Below are 19,431 nucleotides of genomic sequence, written 5' to 3' on the forward strand. Positions count from 1 at the left end.
GTAGGAAGAAGTTTTCCTGAGTTCTTGTGGGGTGGCAGGAGGGACTCGGAAATTGACAACTGCTGTCCATATCTTTGTAGCTCAGATGGTAGAGAATCTGCCTGCAGCGTAGGAGATCCAGGTTCGATCCCTGGGTTGGGAAGATCCCCTGGAGAAGGAAACGGCAACCTACTCCAGTATTCTTGCCTGAAGAAGCCCATGGACAGAGGAGCCTGGTGGACTGCAGACTGTGGGGTCGCAAAGAGTTGGACACAACTGACTAACACTACTACTGCTACATTCATATTCTGGAAGGAAAGCCTTGCTCCTGAGAGAAGGGGAATTCTTCTTTCCTCACTCACAGCCGGTGCTGGGTTTCAGGTTTGCAGGTGGGGACTGGGTAGTGGAGGCTTTCATTTCCTACAGTGGAATTGTAATGAAATGAAACCAAAGTCCTAATTCAAATAAAGATGGGGGCGCTGTTGGGAGCAGCTGTTCCCTGGTTGGGAGGGTCCTTTCTGCTCAGTTTTGGAGATGCCAGGCAGGAGCTGAGATCTCTGGTGTTCATCCTCCTTTAAAACTGGAGAAGGCCAGTGTCCCCTACCAGATACGGGGCGGTTGGCTGTTTACTTTCTCCCCCAGCTGTTGCAGTTTTGGAAATTGGCAGTCCTGGAGCAATCCAGAATGGTGAGAGAGTGAAATTTCAAACTTCTGGGACATGTTTCCAAGTCTTTTTCAGATCACTAATGTGAGTGATGATGCCCCATGGAAAACCTGTCTTAGAGACGCCTTGGGAGTGCAGTGGGTGTCTCTGAAATCAGGAAGGCATGGTGTGTGATGGCCCAGCCAGTCATGGACCTCCCTTCTCTGAATACACGTGGGGAGTCTTTGCTGTTTTTGTGAAAAATCATTCCTGGATCTTGAATAAAATAGTACTCGATGGTCAGTACTATGGTTCCTTCTGCCTCTCACCTGTGTCGCCCCTGCCTACCTTTTCCTTTCTTTGTTTTTTTCAGGGGTGGTGTTTGGGGAAAACTCTTGGGCCCCTAGGGAATGGGAGTCTGTGTTCCCCTGGGAGCCAGTCATGTTGGGTAGCAAAGAGAGTGAGGGAGACTGGTGTGAACAGTGGGGCAGGGGCTTGCAATGCCTGTGCTTCCTAGGGAGGGACAGTCTGAAAGCCTGTGTTTTGGGGGTGTGTACTTTTTATAGTTTTTATTGGAGGAGAGTTGATTTGCAGTGTTGTGCTATTTGTGTACAGTACAGTTGATTCAGTTATACGTAAACACGTACCCACTGTGATTTGGATTCTGTTCCCATAGAAGTCATCACAGACTGATAGAGTTCCCTGTGCTGTACAGTGGGTCCTTATTTTTGTTGTTCAGGTGCTCCATTGTGTCCGACTCTTTGCAACCCCTTGGACTGCGGCACACCAATCTTCCCCGTCCTCTACTATCTCCCAGAGTTTGCTCAAACTCATGTCCATTGAGTTGATGACATCATCCAGCCATCTCTTCCTCTGTTGCCCTCTTCTCCTGCCCTCAATCTTTCCCAGCATCAGGGTCTTTTGCAATGAGGAGTTGGCTCTTCACATCAGTTTTTTTTTTTTTTAATATACTAGTTGTATGTATTGATCCCAGTCTACCAATTTATCTTCCCCCACGTATCCTGGTAACTGTAAGTTTATTTTCTACATCTGTTACTCTGTTTCTTGGTGTGTGTGTTCTGCGTTTCATTTTTGAAGACAGGATGGCGAATCTCGTTTGTAGTGCCACCCCTAGGGTGTAAACGATGCTTCTCATTCCTTGCCAGTACCCTGCACCCTGCCCTCTTCGTGAGGCTCCCCAATGACAGGTTTTCCTGGTCACATTCTTCCCCTCCTGATCTGTTGCATCCCAGCCGGTCTGCAGCCCGAGTGTGTCCTGTCACAGAGCGAAGGTCACGCTCGCCTTGAACTCCGTCTGTCTGAGCACGGACACTGGCCCTGTGCTGGGGGCAGGCGCCTCGATGTCCACTCGCCCTCTGCAGACAGAAGAGGGGACAGATGATGAGAGTCTCCTTTACTCCTTAGGGCTGTTGTTGAGGATTGGGTGAGATGATGTGATCCAGGGCCTATCTGTGCACGGAGCAGGCGTTTAACAAATAAGACGTATGCTGGTCTCCTTTCCCCTTAGACAGAAGAAGAGTTACAGTATTTTACTGGAAAGACAGCGGTGGTCATTATTAGTGAGGGTGGTGCTAGCGGTCCTATAGTAGTGATACTGGTGCTTGTATTGATACTTGGTTGGCCAAAAAGCTTGTTTGGGTTTGTCCACAACCTGAAGCACTGTACTATACACCTGAACTGACACAGCATTCCAAATCAGGTCTACTCTAATCACAGCTATAAAAAAGTACACACACCAAAAACGCAAGCTTCTACAAACGGTCCCTCCATAGGAAACACAGACATTTTCTATAACATGGGATGGAAAAACCCGAACAAACTTTTTGGCCAACCCCATGGTAGCAGTAAACCTTTGGCTTAGCTTCCATAGGGAAGTCCATAAGGATTTCTATATAATGATCCACTATATTACTATACCGAATATAACATTCTGCTGATAATATTATTCATATATTAATAAATAATAATGTAGCATAATATTAATCATCAATAACATTATTAACAATGCAACTGAGCAGTATTATTCCTATGGAAATTTATCTATGAAATGCCCCAAAGCCTAATGATAAGGCATTATTAGTAATAAAATATTCCATACACTTGAATTTCCAGATGAAAGAACAGTTTGCCGTTTTTTGGCAGCAAAATTTCCCAAAACAAACCCCAAAATGCATAATGCCATCCTGGAAGATGTTCTTAACTTGTATTTTTCTCCCTTCTCAAACAGGCAAGTCTGAATCTTTTAAAAATCTTCTTGTGACTCATTTCGCCTTTGTACTGTACTATAATCCAGGGGAATTACCCAGGTGTGAAGAACCATTTGCCCCGACAGTCAATGGCCCCAAACTAGCCTGCTTTTGTAGTTCTTGTGATGGCTTTTTATTGTTCGTCTTTTTTCAGTGCTGCTGTCAGACCATCCTCACCATGTCTCAATTAAATTAGTAAAAATTTGAAAGTGGTTACAGCTTTTTCAGTATGGAGCTCATAGACTTTTTAATTGAATGATTTATCTCATCACTCATGGGCTTTTCTCATTTACTTCTAGGAAAGTGGATTCTTTCTTCATTTCAAGCCTCATCTTTATAGGTAATACAAGTTATGAAGCAGAGCTCTTTATGTTCTTTTAAGAAAATTTTGTTTATGGCGTATGGAAAGAAAAGTTCAGTTCAGTTGCTCAGTCGTGCCCAACTCTTTGTGACCCCATGAACCGCAGCACTCCAGGCCTCTCTGTCCATCACCAACTCCCAGAGTCCACCCAAACCCATGTCCATTGAGTCAGTGATGCCATCCAACCATCTCATCCTCTGTCATCCCCTTCTCCTCCTGCCCTCAATCTTTCCCAGCATCAGGATCTTTTCAAATGAGTCAGTTCTTTGCATCAGGTGGCCAAAGTGTTAGAGTTTCAGCTTCAACATCAGTCCTTCCAATGAACACCCAGGACTGATTTCCTTTAGGATGGACTGGTTGGATCTCCTTACCATCCAAGGCAGTCTTAAGAGAAAAGTTACTCTCAAAAGAAAAGTTACGGCAGCTGTTTCTGGTAGAATCTTTACCTGAAATTCACCTTGAAAGGACGTGTGCCTGTGGGCATTTAAAGCAAAAAAGAAAAAAAAAAAAAAAAAATAAGGATTGAAATTCCAGAAGTCATCTAAATAAATATTCTGGATAGTTATTATGGAAAAAATTCAAGTCAGCTTTTGGAAACACCTGTCAATTCTTATATCTTGCTGAGTTTAGGAAGGTGGCATGTGAGACTTGTAGATCCTCTGGGTGTGGAGTTTTTCAGGATAGACCTAAACTTGGGTCAACTTCCATGGACGGACAGTTGGCTTTTCATCATATCTTTGAAAACAAAAGAATAGATGGAGATTACTGGGTGGTATGAATTCTAAGTATTTCTTTGGGGTTACAAATACCTCAAGGAAAAGGACTATCTTAGTTTCATAAATAACAAATATTTATTGGCTTTTGAAGCAGTTTGGTATAGAGTTCCGAAGTTGAAAACGTTTGGTTCTTAGAGCAAGAAGAGTCTTAGCGTAAGAAGATGTGGTTGAAATTCCAGCTGTGTCGTTTCATGGTTCAGCTGTATCCCTGAGTTTCAGTTCCCTCCACAAATAGTTACTGAGTGGCTAGTTCATCCCAGGTACTATGCCGAGTGCACAGACACAGCTGAGAACCAGCTGGACACTCTGTCCCTGGCCCCGTGGAGTTTACGGTGGGGCAGGGCTTTGTCCCAGGCGGCTCAGCAGTATGGAATCCACCTGCAGTGCAGGAGGATGCAGGAGATGTGGGTTCGATCCCTGGGTGGGGAAGATCCCCTGGAGGAGGGCATAGCAACCCATTCCAGTAGTCTTGCTGGGATAATCCCATGGACAGAGGAACGTGGTGGGCTATAGTCCATGGGGTCACAAGAAGTTGGTCAGAGACAACTGAGGCAGCTAAGCAGGAGCAGGCGCAGGGGTTTGTCAACTCTGTCATTACCATTTTCCTGTTCAGTGTTTGGTCACATCTTCTAAGACCTTATTATTTATGTGAAGGCTTTTATGGTGATAAGACTAAATATCTCCATAAGCAGCAGATAACCGAAGGAACCATCCTGTGTTCAAGTCTGCCCAGGTGCCATTGTTAGCCAGACGCTGCACGGTGAGAATTCTCAATTCCCCTTGTCAAGTGTTGGAGGCTGTAAGGATATGCTAGTGCCATATTGAGGGTTGAAAAGGGAGGAAGAAACCTTCTCACTGAGTCCTTTTAAAGCGAAATAGGAAGATTTTTAAAATGGAGTTGAATGAGTGATTTCTCACTCTGATGGAGCTGAGCTCAGTCTGATGGGGAAGACTTCATGGAGGAGGTGATGGTTGAAGTGGGGTCTGGAAGGGCAATTAGGAGTTGGCCTGGCAGATAACTGGGAAGAAGCATATTTCAAAAGAATGGTCATATAGATTTATTTTATTGGTTTTGAAATGTATTTTATTTGTTGTTGTTGTTCAGTCGATAAGTCATGTCTAACTGTTTGCAACCCCATGAACTGTAGCACGCCAAGCTTCCCTTTCCTTCACTGTCTCCCAGAGTTTGCTCAAACTCATGTCCATTGAGTCAGTGATGCCATACAACCAGCTCATCCTCTGTTGCCCCCTTATATTTGGTGTAAGATATAGAAGTCTGAAATTGTGGAAATTAAAAGACATTTCTCCTTTAATGAAGAATATTGAGACTTTACCATGAAGATTTATTTTTAAGAAGATCATGGGGGAAATGTCCTTGTCAGTTCCCACCTGCTTTCACTTCCTGCTAAGGATGAAAGCATCACCTCTTGGATTAAAGTCACCAGCCTGCCTCCTGGTCCTCAGGCTGTGAAACTTTACTCTCCAGCAATTTTTCAAAAGTTTGGATTAACCTGTAAGTCAGGGTGTTTCAAAGATCTTCAGAAATTTTCTGTTGTTCCTGTTTAAAATTGGGTGAAAAATAATGTGAGCCATTTTACTTTTATTTATTTTACTTAGAAAGAATCCCTGAGGGAGCTTATGCTCTACAGGGGAAGAAAATAAAGAAATAAAATAACCTTGCAAGTAAGTATTTTGTAATGATGGTACATGCTAGGAAGGAGTGGTATTCCCTGAGCAAGCAAGAAATGAGACTTGTGGGGGATACTAAGGGGATAAAGGAGAAAAGGATTTGGAAGGTAAAGATGCTCAGAGCCCCTCTGGAGAGAGTGGACAGAGAACTGTCTGGGGAGTAGGGAGAGAATTGTGCTTCTGACCTCCCTCCATGGTGGCTTTATATAAGGTCAGGATGTTTCATACCATTTCCCAACTTCTGGGAAAAAAATAATTCATCTTTTCCTAGGCAACCTCTGCCAGCTCTGGAGAGTCTGAAATGGAATTCCAAGGGACATAACTGTGACTTGTGCACTGCAGCATGCCAGCCTTCCCTGTCCTTCACTATCTCTGAGAGTTTGCTCAAGTTCATGTCACTTGAGTCAGTGATACCATACATCCTCTGTCAACCCCTTCTCCTTTTGCCTTCAGTCTTTCCCATCATTAGGGTCTTTTCCAGTGAGTCAGCTCTTCACATCAGGTGGCCAAAGTACTGGAGCTTCAGCCTCAGCATTAGTCCTTCCAATGAATATTCAGGGTTGATTTCCTTTAGGATTGACTGGTTTGATCTCCTTGCTGTCCGAGGGACTCTCAAGAGTCTTCTCCTGCACCACAATTCAAAAGTGTCAATTCTTCAGCACTCAGCACTCTAACATCCATACATGACTACTAGAAAAACCATGGCTTTGACTATAGGAACCTTTGAATGAAACTGATTCCTCAAAGGAGAAGTGCCCCTGGGCTATGGAGTAGCAACATTGACTCTTACTTTGCCAGCTCATGATGGCACAATTGGGAGACAGATATTGGGGATGCTTTATTACTCTGATTCAGTCAGTTCAATTCACTCAGTCCTGGAGCTTGCTCAAACTCATGTCTGTTGAGTTGGTGATGCCCTCCAACTATCTCATCCTCTGTTATCCCCTTCTCCTCCTGCCTTCAGTCTTTCCCAGTTCAGTTCAGTTCAGTCGCTCAGTCATGTCCAACTCTTTGCGACCCCATGAACTGCAGTACACCAGGCCTCCCTGTCCATCATTAACTCCCGGAATTTACTCAACCTCATGTCCATTGAGTCGGTGATGCCATCCAACCATCTCATCCTCTGTTGTCCCCTTCACCTCTTGCCTTCAGTCTTTCCCAGCATCAGGGTCTTTTCAAATGAGTTAGTTCTTCGCATCAGGTGGCCAAAGTATTGGAGTTTCAGCTTATTCTGATTAATAGACTTGTATAAGAACCTTGGTGTTCCTTTGCATTACAACATGCATGTCATATTAAAACATCAGTTTTCCTCTATCAAGGGCCTTATTAGAACTTGGAAAGCCATCTTTCCATCTTCCCAGCATCTGAGCAGTGTGCCCTACTTATGCCCTAGACTACAAGTTTCTTTTTTTATTTTTAATTATACTTCACTTTTATTTTTTTTTTATTTTTTTATTTTTTTTTTTATTAGTTGGAGGCTAATTACTTCACAACATTTCAGTGGGTTTTGTCATACATTGATATGAATCAGCCATAGATTTACACGTATTCCCCATCCCGATCCCCCCTCCCACCTCCCTCTCCACCCGATTCCTCTGGGTCTTCCCAGTGCACCAGGCCCGAGCACTTGTCTCATGCATCCCACCTGGGCTGGTGATCTGTTTCACCATAGGTAATATACATGCTGTTCTTTCAAAACATCCTACCCTCACCTTCTCCCACAGAGTTCAAAAGTCTGTTCTGTATTTCTGTGTCTCTTTTTCTGTTTTGCATATAGGGTTATCGTTACCATCTTTCTAAATTCCATATATATGTGTTAGTATGCTGTAATGTTGTTTATCTTTCTGGCTTACTTCACTCTGTATAAGGGGCTCCAGTTTCATCCATCTCATTAGGACTGATTCAAATGAATTCTTTTTAACGGCTGAGTAATATTCCATGGTGTATATGTATCACAGCTTTCTTATCCATTCATCTGCTGATGGGCATCTAGGTTGCTTCCATGTCCTGGTTATTATAAACAGTGCCGTGATGAACATTGGGGTGCACGTGTCTCTTTCAGATCTGGTTTCCTGAGTGTGTATGCCCAGAAGTGGGATTGCTGGGTCATATGGCAGTTCTATTTCCAGTTTTTTTAAGAAATCTCCACACTGTTTTCCATAGCGGTTGTACTAGTTTGCATTCCCACCAACAGTGTAAGAGGGTTCCCTTTTCTCCACACCCTCTCCAGCATTTATTGCTTGTAGACTTTTGGATAGCAGCCATCCTGACTGGCATGTAATGGTACCTCATTGTGGTTTTGATTTGCATTTCTCTGATAATGACTGATGTTGAGCATCTTTTCATGTGTTTGTTAGCCATCTGTATGTCTTCTTTGGAGAAATGTCTGTTTAGTTCTTTGGCCCATTTTTTGATTGGGTCATTTATTTTTCTGGAATTGAGCTGCAGGAGTTGCTTGTATATTTTTGAGATTAATCCTTTGTCTGTTTCTTCATTTGCTATTATTTTCTCCCAATCTGAGGGCTGTCTTTTCACCTTACTTATAGTTTCCTTTGTAGTGCAAAAGCTTTTAAGTTTCATTAGGTCCCATTTGTTTAGTTTTGCTTTTATTTCCAGTATTCTGGGAGGTGGGTCATAGAGGATCTTGCTGTGATTTATGTCGGAGAGTGTTTTGCCTATGTTCTCCTCTAGGAGTTTTATAGTTTCTGGTCTTACATTTAGATCTTTAATCCATTTTGAGTTTATTTTTGTGTATGGTGTTAGAAAGTGTTCTAGTTTCATTCTTTTACAAGTGGTTGACCAGTTTTCCCAGCACCACTTGTTAAAGAGGTTGTCTTTTTTCCATTGTATATCCTTGCCTCCTTTGTCAAAGATAAGGTGTCCATAGGTTCGTGGATTTATCTCTGGGCTTTCTATTCTGTTCCATTGATCTATATTTCTGTCTTTGTGCCAGTACCATACTGTCTTGATGACTGTGGCTTTGTAGTAGAGTCTGAAGTCAGGCAGGTTGATTCCTCCAGTTCCATTCTTCTTTCTCAAGATTACTTTGGCTGTTCGAGTTTTTTTGTATTTCCATACAAATTGTGAAATTCTTTGGTCTAGTTCTGTGAAAAATACCGTTGGTAACTTGATAGGGATTGCAATGAATCTATAGATTGCTTTGGGTAGAATAGCCATTTTGACAATATTGATTCTTCCAATCCATGAACACGGTATGTTTCTCCATCTGTTTGTGTCCTCTTTGATTTCTTTCATCAGTGTTTTATAGTTTTCTATAGGTCTATAGACCTATAGGTCTATAGGTCTTTTGTTTCTTTAGGTAGATATACTCCTAAGTATTTTATTCTTTTTGTTGCAATGGTGAATGGTATTGTTTCCTTAATTTCTCTTTCTGTTTTTTCATTGTTAGTATATAGGAATGCAAGGGATTTCTGTGTGTTAATTTTATATCCTGCAACTTTACTATATTCATTGATTAGCTCTAGTAATTTTCTGGTAGAGTCTTTAGGGTTTTCTATGTAGAGGATCATGTCATCTGCAAACAGTGAGAGTTTCACTTCTTCTTTTCCTATCTGGATTCCTTTTACTTCTTTTTCTGCTCTGATTGCTGTGGCCAAAACTTCCAACACTATGTTGAATAGTAGTGGTGAGAGTGGGCACCCTTGTCTTGTTCCTAATTTCAGGGGAAATGCTTTCAATTTTTCTACAAGTTTCTTAAGGAATTCCTCACTTTCTCATGATCCTGAGTTTTATAATTTGAAAGCATGTCTTTGCTACTCACAGGATTTAAAATAGGAGGCAGTCAGAGTTGGCTTCCAGGCAGTTTAGAGCTGCCTGTGGCCTGAGTGCTGAAGAATTGATGCTTTTGAACTGTGGTGTTGGAGAAGACTCTTGAGAGTCCCTTGGACAGCAAGGAGATCCAACCAGTCCATCCTAAAGGAAATCAGTCCTGAATATTCATTGGAAGGGCTGATGCTGAAGCTGAAACTCCAATACTTTGGCCACCTGATGTGAAGAGCTGACTTATTTGAAAAGACCCTGATGCTGGCAAAGATTGAAGGCAAGAAGAGAAGGGGACGACAGAGGATGAGATGGTTGGATGGCATCACCAACTCAGTGGACATGAGTTTGAGTGATTCCGGGAGTTGGTGATGGACAGGGAGGCCTGGTGTGCTGCAATCCATGGGGTTGCAAAGAGTCGGACATGACTGAGCGACTGAACTGAATTGAGCTGACTGTGGCTCCCAACTCGGGGCATTTTAAACATTCTCTGTCTTTCTCCTTTCCTGTGTTTCTTCACCATCATGCCCTGGATGTGGAGACTTAATATCTCATGCCTGTTAATATCTACTCTTGTTTGCACAAAAATAGTGCACAAATTGGATCAAACAGCATTTCCTTTGGAGAAGGAAATGGCAACCCACTCCAGTATTCTTGCCCAGAGAATCCCATGGACAGAGGAGCCTGTTGAGCTGCTGTCCATAGGGTCGCACAGATTCGGACACGACTGAAGTGACTTAGCATGCATGCGTGCATTGGAGAAGAAAATGGCAACGCAGTCCAGTGTTCTTGCCTGGAGAATCCCAGGAACAGAGGAGCCTGGTGGGCTGCCGTCTATGGGGTCTCGCAGAGTCGGACATGACTGAAGCGACCTAGCAGCAGCAGCATTTCCTTTCTCTCCTTACAGCTTGGACTTTTTTTTTTTTTTTTTAAGTGTCTTTAACAAGAGTCAGGGCCAAATTACTAAATCATCAGGGTGACCCTTTCTGTTCATCAGCTGCTAATGAACATAGGAAATTGGGATCTCATCTGGCAGACAGAATCATTTTCTTTGAAAAACAGCTTAAAAGTATTTGTAAACAAAAACAAATTGGGATATGTCATTCCCCCCCCCCCCCCCCCCCCCCAATCTGGGCCTATGATCAGGATTGCATAGGTTTTAGAGGTTTCTTTTGTCTTTAAAATTTACAGAGAAACAAAGCACTGAATTTCTTCATATTTTAGTTACTACCATTGTGTTGTCAGCTTGGTGAATCCTGAACACAGCAACGCTTCCAGAATTAATCAGTAGGGTGCATTAGACATCGGTCCCCAAACTGTCTGGCACCAGAGACAGGTTTTTTGGAAGATGATTTTTTCTAGGAGGTTTGGGGGAAATGGTTTCAGGATGGTTCAAGCACATTACATTTATTGTGCACTGTATTTCTATTATTATGTTAGCTCTACGTCAGAACATCAGGCATTAGATCCCAGAGGTTGGAGACCCCTGTGATTAGAAAGGATGCTAGAAGCTGTGTGAGTGAGATATGTTTTGACCAGTTATGTGTTGATTTGATGATGATAATAAAACTGAAACAGCAGCTCAAGAAGACTAAAATTCAGAATCTAGATTTAATTCTGGTCTTATGCTGTCTAGATAACTTTGGATATGTCATTCCCTTGTCTGAGCCCCCATTTCCTGATTCAGATAATTTGCATTGGATTCAAGAAGTGCTCCCTCTGCAACTTTTCTTTTAGATTTAAACTCATTGATTTTTAAATCTGTACCTATATATATTGATTTGCCTTAAATATGCTTGTTAAAGTTTCTTTCTGCTTTTTATTATCCACAAAGCTGGAATTACCTTCTTTCCTTCGGTTTCAGTGTTCTAATAAATATAAAAATAAGTAAATATACTGTGTATTCCCATTTGTGTGTGGGTATACATAAAACATTGGCTTTTTTTCTTTCAGGTCCCTCTCCCCTGAGAACTAATGAGACAAATCATGTAAAGTATAGTATAGGGTTTGGCACATGGTAAGTATTAGATTAAAAATTCCTTGCTACGGGAATAATGGGGGGGGGGGGGGGTGGTCACCCTGGGTAGACCAGTTGACCTTTGCCCATGTGCCCTTGTTAAATTAATTGTCTCAGGTGATCCCAGTTGGAAGCTTCTTTGATCTCAGGATGGGGCCTCTGATATCTGCTCTCTTTCCCTCTCTTTGCCTTCACTGGTTTGTGGAATGTGTCAGTGTGAAATTATAGATTTGAAAAAAAAAACAAAAAAAAACAAATGCCATGAGAGGAACAATTTACCTTATCCCTCTCTCTTCAAGTGGCATGGGAAATGAAAAATGTCCAAATGAAGACAAATTTATTGGATACCAAAACTACCAGGCTATTGATTCTTAAAGCCAGACAGCAAGGTTATGAATTGGGTGATAAAAATGGAAAGCATTTAGCTTGACTTCTAAGATGGGAACCGCGTTGTGTTATCACAGCTCTTGGGTGCTCCTGACAGCCCCACAACTAATGAACTCGCACTTCTTAACTAGACTGTTTACTTTATGTGCTGCATCTGTCTAATGTGCTGTGGGAGTGAGATATATCGGAACAATTTGATTTTTTTATAGAAGGCTGGATGCCTGCGATTTAATCTGATTTAATTTGAAAGTGGCAGGAATGTTAGCTGAAAGTTCTTACCTACAGCTAGAAAAGGAAGAGATTGTTAGAAAACCATGAATAGTTCTGCAGCCCTGCAGAGAAGGGATTTAAATTTCCCCATGGATTTTGGAACTGATAAGCAGATGTTGTGTTTTGGGTGTCAGAGGTCACTTAAGGAACCTGTAATTATTTTAATTGGATGCCGAGGCCTCAAGAAAGTGAGGGTCCAGTTGGGTCGTGAAATAAGCTGCTAGAACTTGGTGTTCTGGAACTTGCCTTCATACTGTTCCTTTGACACCGTTTGGAGTATTGGCCACCTGATGCGAAGGGCCAGCTCACTGGAAAAGACCCTGATGCTGGGAAAGATTGAGGGCTGGAGGAGAAGGGGGTGACGGGAAATGAGATGATTAGATAGCATCACTGATTCAATGGACATGAACTCCAGGAGATAATGGAGGACAGGGAAGCCTGTCGTGCTGCAGTCCATGGGGCTGCAAAGAGTCAGACACGACTCGGTGACAGCAACAACAGAGTGTGAGACCTGTGGTAGTTTTCAGGCCGTCTCGTCTATCTTCCACTTGTCTTGAGTCCTCTTGTCTTGAGCCCCGCTCCTCTTTGACCTGTGGCCCCTGGGGACTGGGTATCCCTGATCCTATAGAACTAAACCACCTCTTCCTGACTCTTCCTCATGTTGTTTTCATTTCTTGACCTTTGTGTGAGTCTCAGCAGATGTTGTAACTCAGAGATGCCGGAGTCTCAGCCCCCAGGACCTCCATATATGTTAAGATGTCATTGATGTAGTTGTCAGTAGCTGGAATTAGATCATACTCGATGAGGGTGGGCCCCCATCCATGTAAAGGCCAGAGCTGTGCTACCCTAGCCGAGGGACAACCAGAAGCTCAGAGAGGCCTGGAATGGGTCTTCCCCTAAGTGTCTTCAGAGAGAGCGTGCCCTACTCACACCAAGGTCTTGGATTTCTAGGCAAGTAATGTGAGCAGTGGGGAGCAGTAGATGCAACTTCACTCGCTCGCCTGGCACTGACCTCTTACTGTGCAGCCTGATTCTTAGCAGGCTGTGTGGACTGGTACTGATTAGGATTTCAATATATTAAACCTGAGGGGGATACATTCATTTCATCGTACCCACATATGGAGCAAAGCAGCATCTTGTTAACAGAAATGTCCCCAAATCAAGGACATGGCTCTTGGCTTGGTCCCCAGTCATCAGGTTAGCCTCTGGGTTACACTTTCTTCTGCACGAACCCTGTCTTCACACTGCTTGCAGAGTTGTTGGCGTCCCCAAGCACAGATACTTAGGAATCTCCCCAGGAGCCTTGGAATGAAGTTGATGTCTTCTTCATTTGCAATTCAAGGCCATCTCGATCTCACTCCCTCCACTCAACAGCCTTGTTATGTAATGGCTCGGTGTTCTGCTCACCCGAAGGAATTAGCTGCAGTCCCCCCCACCCCAGGCATGCCCTTTCACTTCTTGTAGTGGTTCCCTGATCTTCTAGGATGACTGCTGTCTACTCACCAGCCTTTTGACATTGTGGCATCCTCTTTGGCTCCAATCAAATGTTTTTCTGCTGAGAATCCTGCCTCCCCTGGCCCTGTCTGTGTTCATGTTCCTGGGATCTGTGTCTGTTTGTTTGCTGCATTCTCACAGGGGATCCTCACGGCGGGGGCGGGGGAGGGCAGCTGTCAGAGTCACTTCTGTATACCTAGCCCCAAGCCCTGGGCCCAAAATAGAACATGAGCCCAGTAAATATGGCCTGTGTGCAATGGATGAATGGCAGAGAGTAGAGGAAAAGTAAAGAAATCACTGCCTTCATTTTCATTTGCCACAAGAGCTATTTGCATAAAATCTCCATCGGCCTCTGCACGCGGAGGGAAAAATAGGCGGAGGGAAAAATAGACTCGGCAAGTTAGACACGTAATCCTCCAGCAGTCAGGAAGACTAGAGTGCATTTTGCAGTATCGGCCCTTGTTAAATGCTTGTGAGTGTTTGCTTAAGCAGAATGAAAATGTGAGGCAGGCCTGCCTAAGTCATCCCTTTCCAGAATGGAAATCAAAAGAATGAAGACCAAAACACTCCGATGGGTGGCTTCACGGGTAGCCTCGTGGATGTGATTAAGAGCTGATTTAACATTCAGAAGAAAAACATGAAAATCAGCCTTTGTGGAGCTAGAGTCTGACCCCAGGAAAAGTGTATATCCTCAGGAAAGATCAATTTGCATTCAAGATCTCTTTGGCAATGCATTGTTCAAAGAGGTTAATATTGTAAGTGGAAATTTTTGATTGCTTCACAATTCTTTTCCCCCTTTCTGCTTCTCCACCTGTGTCACCCCAGAGAGAGCTCTGTGTTAGAAGTGATATTCACATTGCCTGCCTGTGGATATCTCTACTAAACTTGAGTTCCTGCCCTTAAAAAGCAGAATCCAGGTTGGATGGTATAATAGAAGGGGAGGAAATTAGGAAAAGTATGGAATGAATATCAATGTATTTTGCTTTCCCAGGCCACGGGAGGTGACTGGAGGAGAAGATGACCACTGTGAATTTGTAGTTCTTCCTGGCTTCTGCCCCCTGGAAACATGCACTGAGCCCTTTAATATGGGATGGACAGGTCCCCCCTGAAGAAGGGGTGCCTTCGACCAAGGTTTCCCAACTTTAGCCCTTCGTTATTTTGGGCTTTGTAACTGTTTGGGGGCTGTCCTGTGCTTTGTAAGATGCTTGCCAGCATCCCTGACCTCTATCCATTAGATGTTAATAAAACAGGAGGGAAGGGGGCAGGACACAACCTTTAAAAGAATGGCATAGACATAGGACATGACAAAGACTGGTTAGAATCAACTGGGTCCAAGATGGTGGAAGATTTGATTTCCAGTAGACCTTGAGCCTCATTATATTGCTCATTGTTATACTTTCAGTTCAGTTCAGTTCAGTCGCTCAGTCGTGTCCAAATCTTTGCGACCCCATAAACTGCAGCACGCCAGGCCTCCCTGTCCATCACCAACTCCCGGAGTCTACCCAAATCCATGTCCATCGAGTTGGTGATGCCATCCAACCATCTCATCCTCTGTCCTCCTCTTCTCCTCCTGCCCCCAATCTTTCGCAGCATCAGGGTCTTTTCTAATGAGTCAGCTCTTCCCATCAGGTGGCCAAAGTATTGGAGTTTCAGCTTCAACATCAGTCCTTCTAAGGAACACCCAGGACTGATCTCCTTTAGGATGGACTGGTTGGATCTCCTTGCAGTCCAAGGGACTAAGAGTCTTCTCCAACACCACAGTTCAAAAGCATCAATTCTTTGGCGCTCAGCTTTCTTTATGGTCCAACTCTCACATCCATACATGACCACTGGAAAAACCATAGCCTTGACTAGATGGACCTTTGTTGGCAAAGTAATGTCTCTGCTTTTTAATATGCTGTCTCAGTTGGTCATAACTTTCCTTCCAAGGAGTAAGCGTCTTTTAACTTTATGGCTGCAATCACCATCTGCAGTGATTTTGGAGCCCAGAAAAATAAAGTCAGCCATTGTTTCCACTGTTTCCCCATCTATTTGCCGTGAAGTGATGGGACCAGATGCCATGATCTTAGTTTTCTGAATGTTGAGCTTCAAGCCAACTTTTTCACTCTCCTCTTTCACTTTAATCAAGAGGCTCTTTAGTTCTTCACTTTCTGCTATAAGGGTGGTATCATCTGCATATCTGAGGTTATTGATATTTCTCCCGGCAATCTTGATTCCAGCTTGTGCTTCATCCAGCCCAGCGTTTCTCATGATGTACTCTGCATATAAGTTAAATAAGCAGGGTAACAGTATACAGCCTTGACGTACTGTTTTTCCTATTTGGAACTAGTCTGTTGTTCCATGTCCAATTCTAACTGTTGCTTCCTGACCTGCCTACAGGTTTCTCAAGAGGCAGGTCAGGTGGTCTGGTTTTCCCATCTCTTTCAGAATTTTCCACAGTTTATTGTGATCCACACAGTCAATGGCTTTGGCATAGTCAATAAAGCAGAAATAGATGTTTTTTTGGAACTCTCTTGCTTTTTCGATGATCCAGTGGATGTTGGCAATTTGATCTCTGGTTCCTCTGCCTTTTCTAAAACCAGCTGGAACATCTGGAAGTTAATGGTACACATATTGCTGAAGCCTGGCTTGGAGAATTTTAAGCTTTACTTTACTAGTGTGTGAGATGAGTGTAATTGTGCGGTAGTTAGAGCATTCTTTGGCATTGCCTTTCTTTGGGATTGGAATGAAAACTGACCTTTTCCAGTCCTGTGACCGCTGCTGAGTTTTCCAAATTTGCTGGCATATTGAGTGCAGCACTTTCACAGCGTCTTCTTTCAGGATTTGAAAGAGCTCAACTGGAATTTCATCACCTCCACTAGCTTTGCTCGCAGTGATGCTTCCTAAGGTCCACTTGCCTTCACATTCCATGATGTCTGGCTCTAGGTGAGTGATCACACCATCGTGATTATCTGGGTCTTGAAGATCTTTTTTATACAGTTCTTCTGTGTATTCTTGCCACCTCTTCTTAATATCTTCTGCTTCTGTTAGGTCCATACCATTTTTGTCCTTTATTGAGCCCATCTTTGCATGAAATGTTCCCTTGGTATCTCTAGTTTTTTTGAAGAGATCTTTAGTCTTTCCCATTCTATTGTTTTCCTCTATTTCTTTGCATTGATCACTGAGGAAGGTTTTCTTATCTCTCCTTGGTATTCTTTGGAACTCTGCATTCAAATGGATATTTCTTTCCTTTTCTCCTTTGCTTTTCACTTCCCTTCTTTTCAAAGCTATTTGTAAGGCCTCCTCAGAGAGCGATTTTGTTTTTTTTGCATTTCTTTTTCTTGGGGATGATCTTGATTCCTGTCTCCTGTACAATGTCAGGTACCTCCATCCATAGTTCATCAGGCACTCTATCAGATCTAGTCCCTTAAATCTATTTCTCACTTCCACTGTATAGTCATAAGGGATTTGATTTAGGTCATACCTGAATGGTTTAGTGGTTTTCCCTACTTTCTTCATTTTAAGTCTGAATTTGGCAATAAAGAGTTCATGATCTGAGCCACGTCAGATCCCAGTCTTGTTTTTGCTGACTGTATAGAGCTTCTCCATCTTTGGCTACAAAGAATATAATCAATCTGATTTCAATGTTGACCATCTGGTGATGTCCATGTGTAGAGTCTTCTCTTGTGTTGTTGGAAGAGGGTGTTTGCTATGACCAGTGCATTCTCTTGGCAGAACTCTATTAGCCTTTGCCCTGCTTCATTCTGTACTCCAAGGCCAAATTTGCCCATTACTCCAGGTGTTTCTTGACTTCCTACTTTTGCATTCCTGTACCATATAATGAAAAGGACATCTTTTGGGGGTGTTAGTTCTAGAAGGTCTTGTAGGTCTTCATAGAACTGTTCAACTTCAGCTTCTTCAGCGTTACTGGTCGGGGTATAGACTTGGATTACCGTGATATTGAATGGTTTGCCTTGGAAATGAACAGAGATCATTCTGTGGTTTTTGAAATTGCATCCAAGTACTTAAGCAGCATCTAAATGACACACCCATCAGTGCCAAGATAGTTCTTGGACTGATCATAAAAGGTAAAAAAGTGGGTGGTGGCCCAATTCCTGGAAATCGCTATCTCTTCCCCCAAATAATTGGAATAATCCTCCCACTCAGTAGCCTATGAAATTACCCTGCCAGTAAAAACTAACCAGGTCATATTTCAAGGCTCTCTCTGGCCTTCTGAGATGGCCCACACTCTGTCTGTGGAGTGTGTTTCTCTATAAATCCACTTCTTACCTATCATTTCATCTCCGAATTCAAATTCTTTCCTAATGAAACAAGAACCTCAAATTCACTGGGAAGATTGGTACCCCATTCTTTCCTGTCTTGATCAAAAGTGTCCCTTAGACATTGCCAGATGTCCCTATATATAGGGCAAAATCACCCCCAGTAGGGAACTACTTGTTTTAGAGGCTTACCATGTTGATAAGCAGGAGGTAGTCTAGTAGGAACAGGAGGCAGGTGGTGGAAAGGCAGGGAAGTGCCCCTCACTTACCTGGTGGAACTGTCCTGGAAGGTGTGATCATGGTGGTCCTGGAGTGACCTAGTTGGCAGAAGTTGGACCTCGGAGGCCCTTAAAGTCGTCCTGAGGAAAACACATCGGATCTGAAGTCAGAAGTCTTGGGGTGAATCCAGTGCCCCTCTTCTCAGCTGTGTGGGCTGCGTTCCCTAACCTTCTGAGCCTTGATGCCCTTATCTGTAACGTGGACTCTCACAGATTGTTTGTGAAGCCTGAGTGAACTAAGGCTGTGGGGGAGTGTCAGTGGGGTGCCTGGCATCCTAGTTGTGCAATGAACATTGTCTTCTTTCCCAAGCACCCCCACCTCCAGTTACATCCAGTTCTCTCTTGTTCTGCCACCACCAGCTCAGACTACTGTTAATCTAACTGTGTTACTACAGACTCACTTGGGCCGTCTGCCTCAAGTCCATTCTTAAGCCCACAGCCAAACTTACTTCCTTAAACAGGATGGTGTGAAGGCCTGGAAGATATTTAAACTTTGTACTGTCTAACATCATGGCTCTCTAGCACCTGAAGTGTGGATAGTTCAGATGGAAATAAGCTGTTAACATAAGGAGCCCTTTGGATTTTGATATAGAATGAGAAAAAGAGTGTGAAATATCTCATGAATATTTTGTATTGATTATATGTTAATTGCTAATATTTTAGACATGCTAATGGAGACTAGAATAGCAATCCACTCCAGTATTCTCGCCTGGGGAATCCCATGGACAGGAGTCTGACGGGCTACAGTCCATGAGGTCACAAAAAGTCGGACACAACTGAGCCTCTGAGTCCAAACAAACTTGGGTTCTTAACTCTCCAAGCAGGACTTGAACCCACACCTCCTGTACCAGAAGGTAAAGTCTTAGCCACTGACACACCAGGGAAGCCCCTTACCTTATTTACTTCGACCTTTCAAAAAGCAGTTGTGGAAAAGAGGATGAGTTTTATAAGAGCTGCTATTGTCTTGTCCAAGGAAGCATACTGGTTCCTCATGGGAGAATCATTTCCAGGTACTAAGCACTGAAATAGAATTTGTTTAATGAGGTAGTCCCTTTTTAAAGTACAGAAGTAGTCCCTTTATAAACAGCAGTGACGTATTGAATAATAGGCTTATTTAGCACAGCTTATTTTCTCCCCTCCTAGTGGATGTTAGGGTGGGCTTCTCAGGTGGTGCTAGTGATAAAGAACCCACCTGCCAACACAGGAGATGTAAGAGATGTTGATTCGATCC

At 43.2% G+C, this 19,431-nt stretch overlaps 1 protein-coding gene across 3 annotated transcripts in view; it reads left to right on the forward strand.

Annotated features, from left to right (window-relative positions):
* The window catches only part of LARGE1 (LARGE xylosyl- and glucuronyltransferase 1), a 602,335-nt gene that overhangs the window by 121,546 nt on the left and 461,358 nt on the right, over nucleotides 1-19,431 (forward strand). Inside the window, exon 1 of one of the 3 annotated variants that reach the window (XM_061125416.1) lies at nucleotides 11,449-11,512. The exons of the other annotated variants lie outside the window; for them this stretch is intronic. The gene's annotated coding sequence lies outside the window, so the exon portion shown is untranslated. Of the gene's footprint in view, nucleotides 1-11,448; nucleotides 11,513-19,431 lie in introns of those variants that run through there. 3 annotated transcript variants of the gene reach the window in all.

Source organism: Dama dama, chromosome 22 (genome assembly GCF_033118175.1).
Source record: "Dama dama isolate Ldn47 chromosome 22, ASM3311817v1, whole genome shotgun sequence".
Taxonomy (NCBI): Eukaryota; Metazoa; Chordata; class Mammalia; order Artiodactyla; family Cervidae; genus Dama; species Dama dama.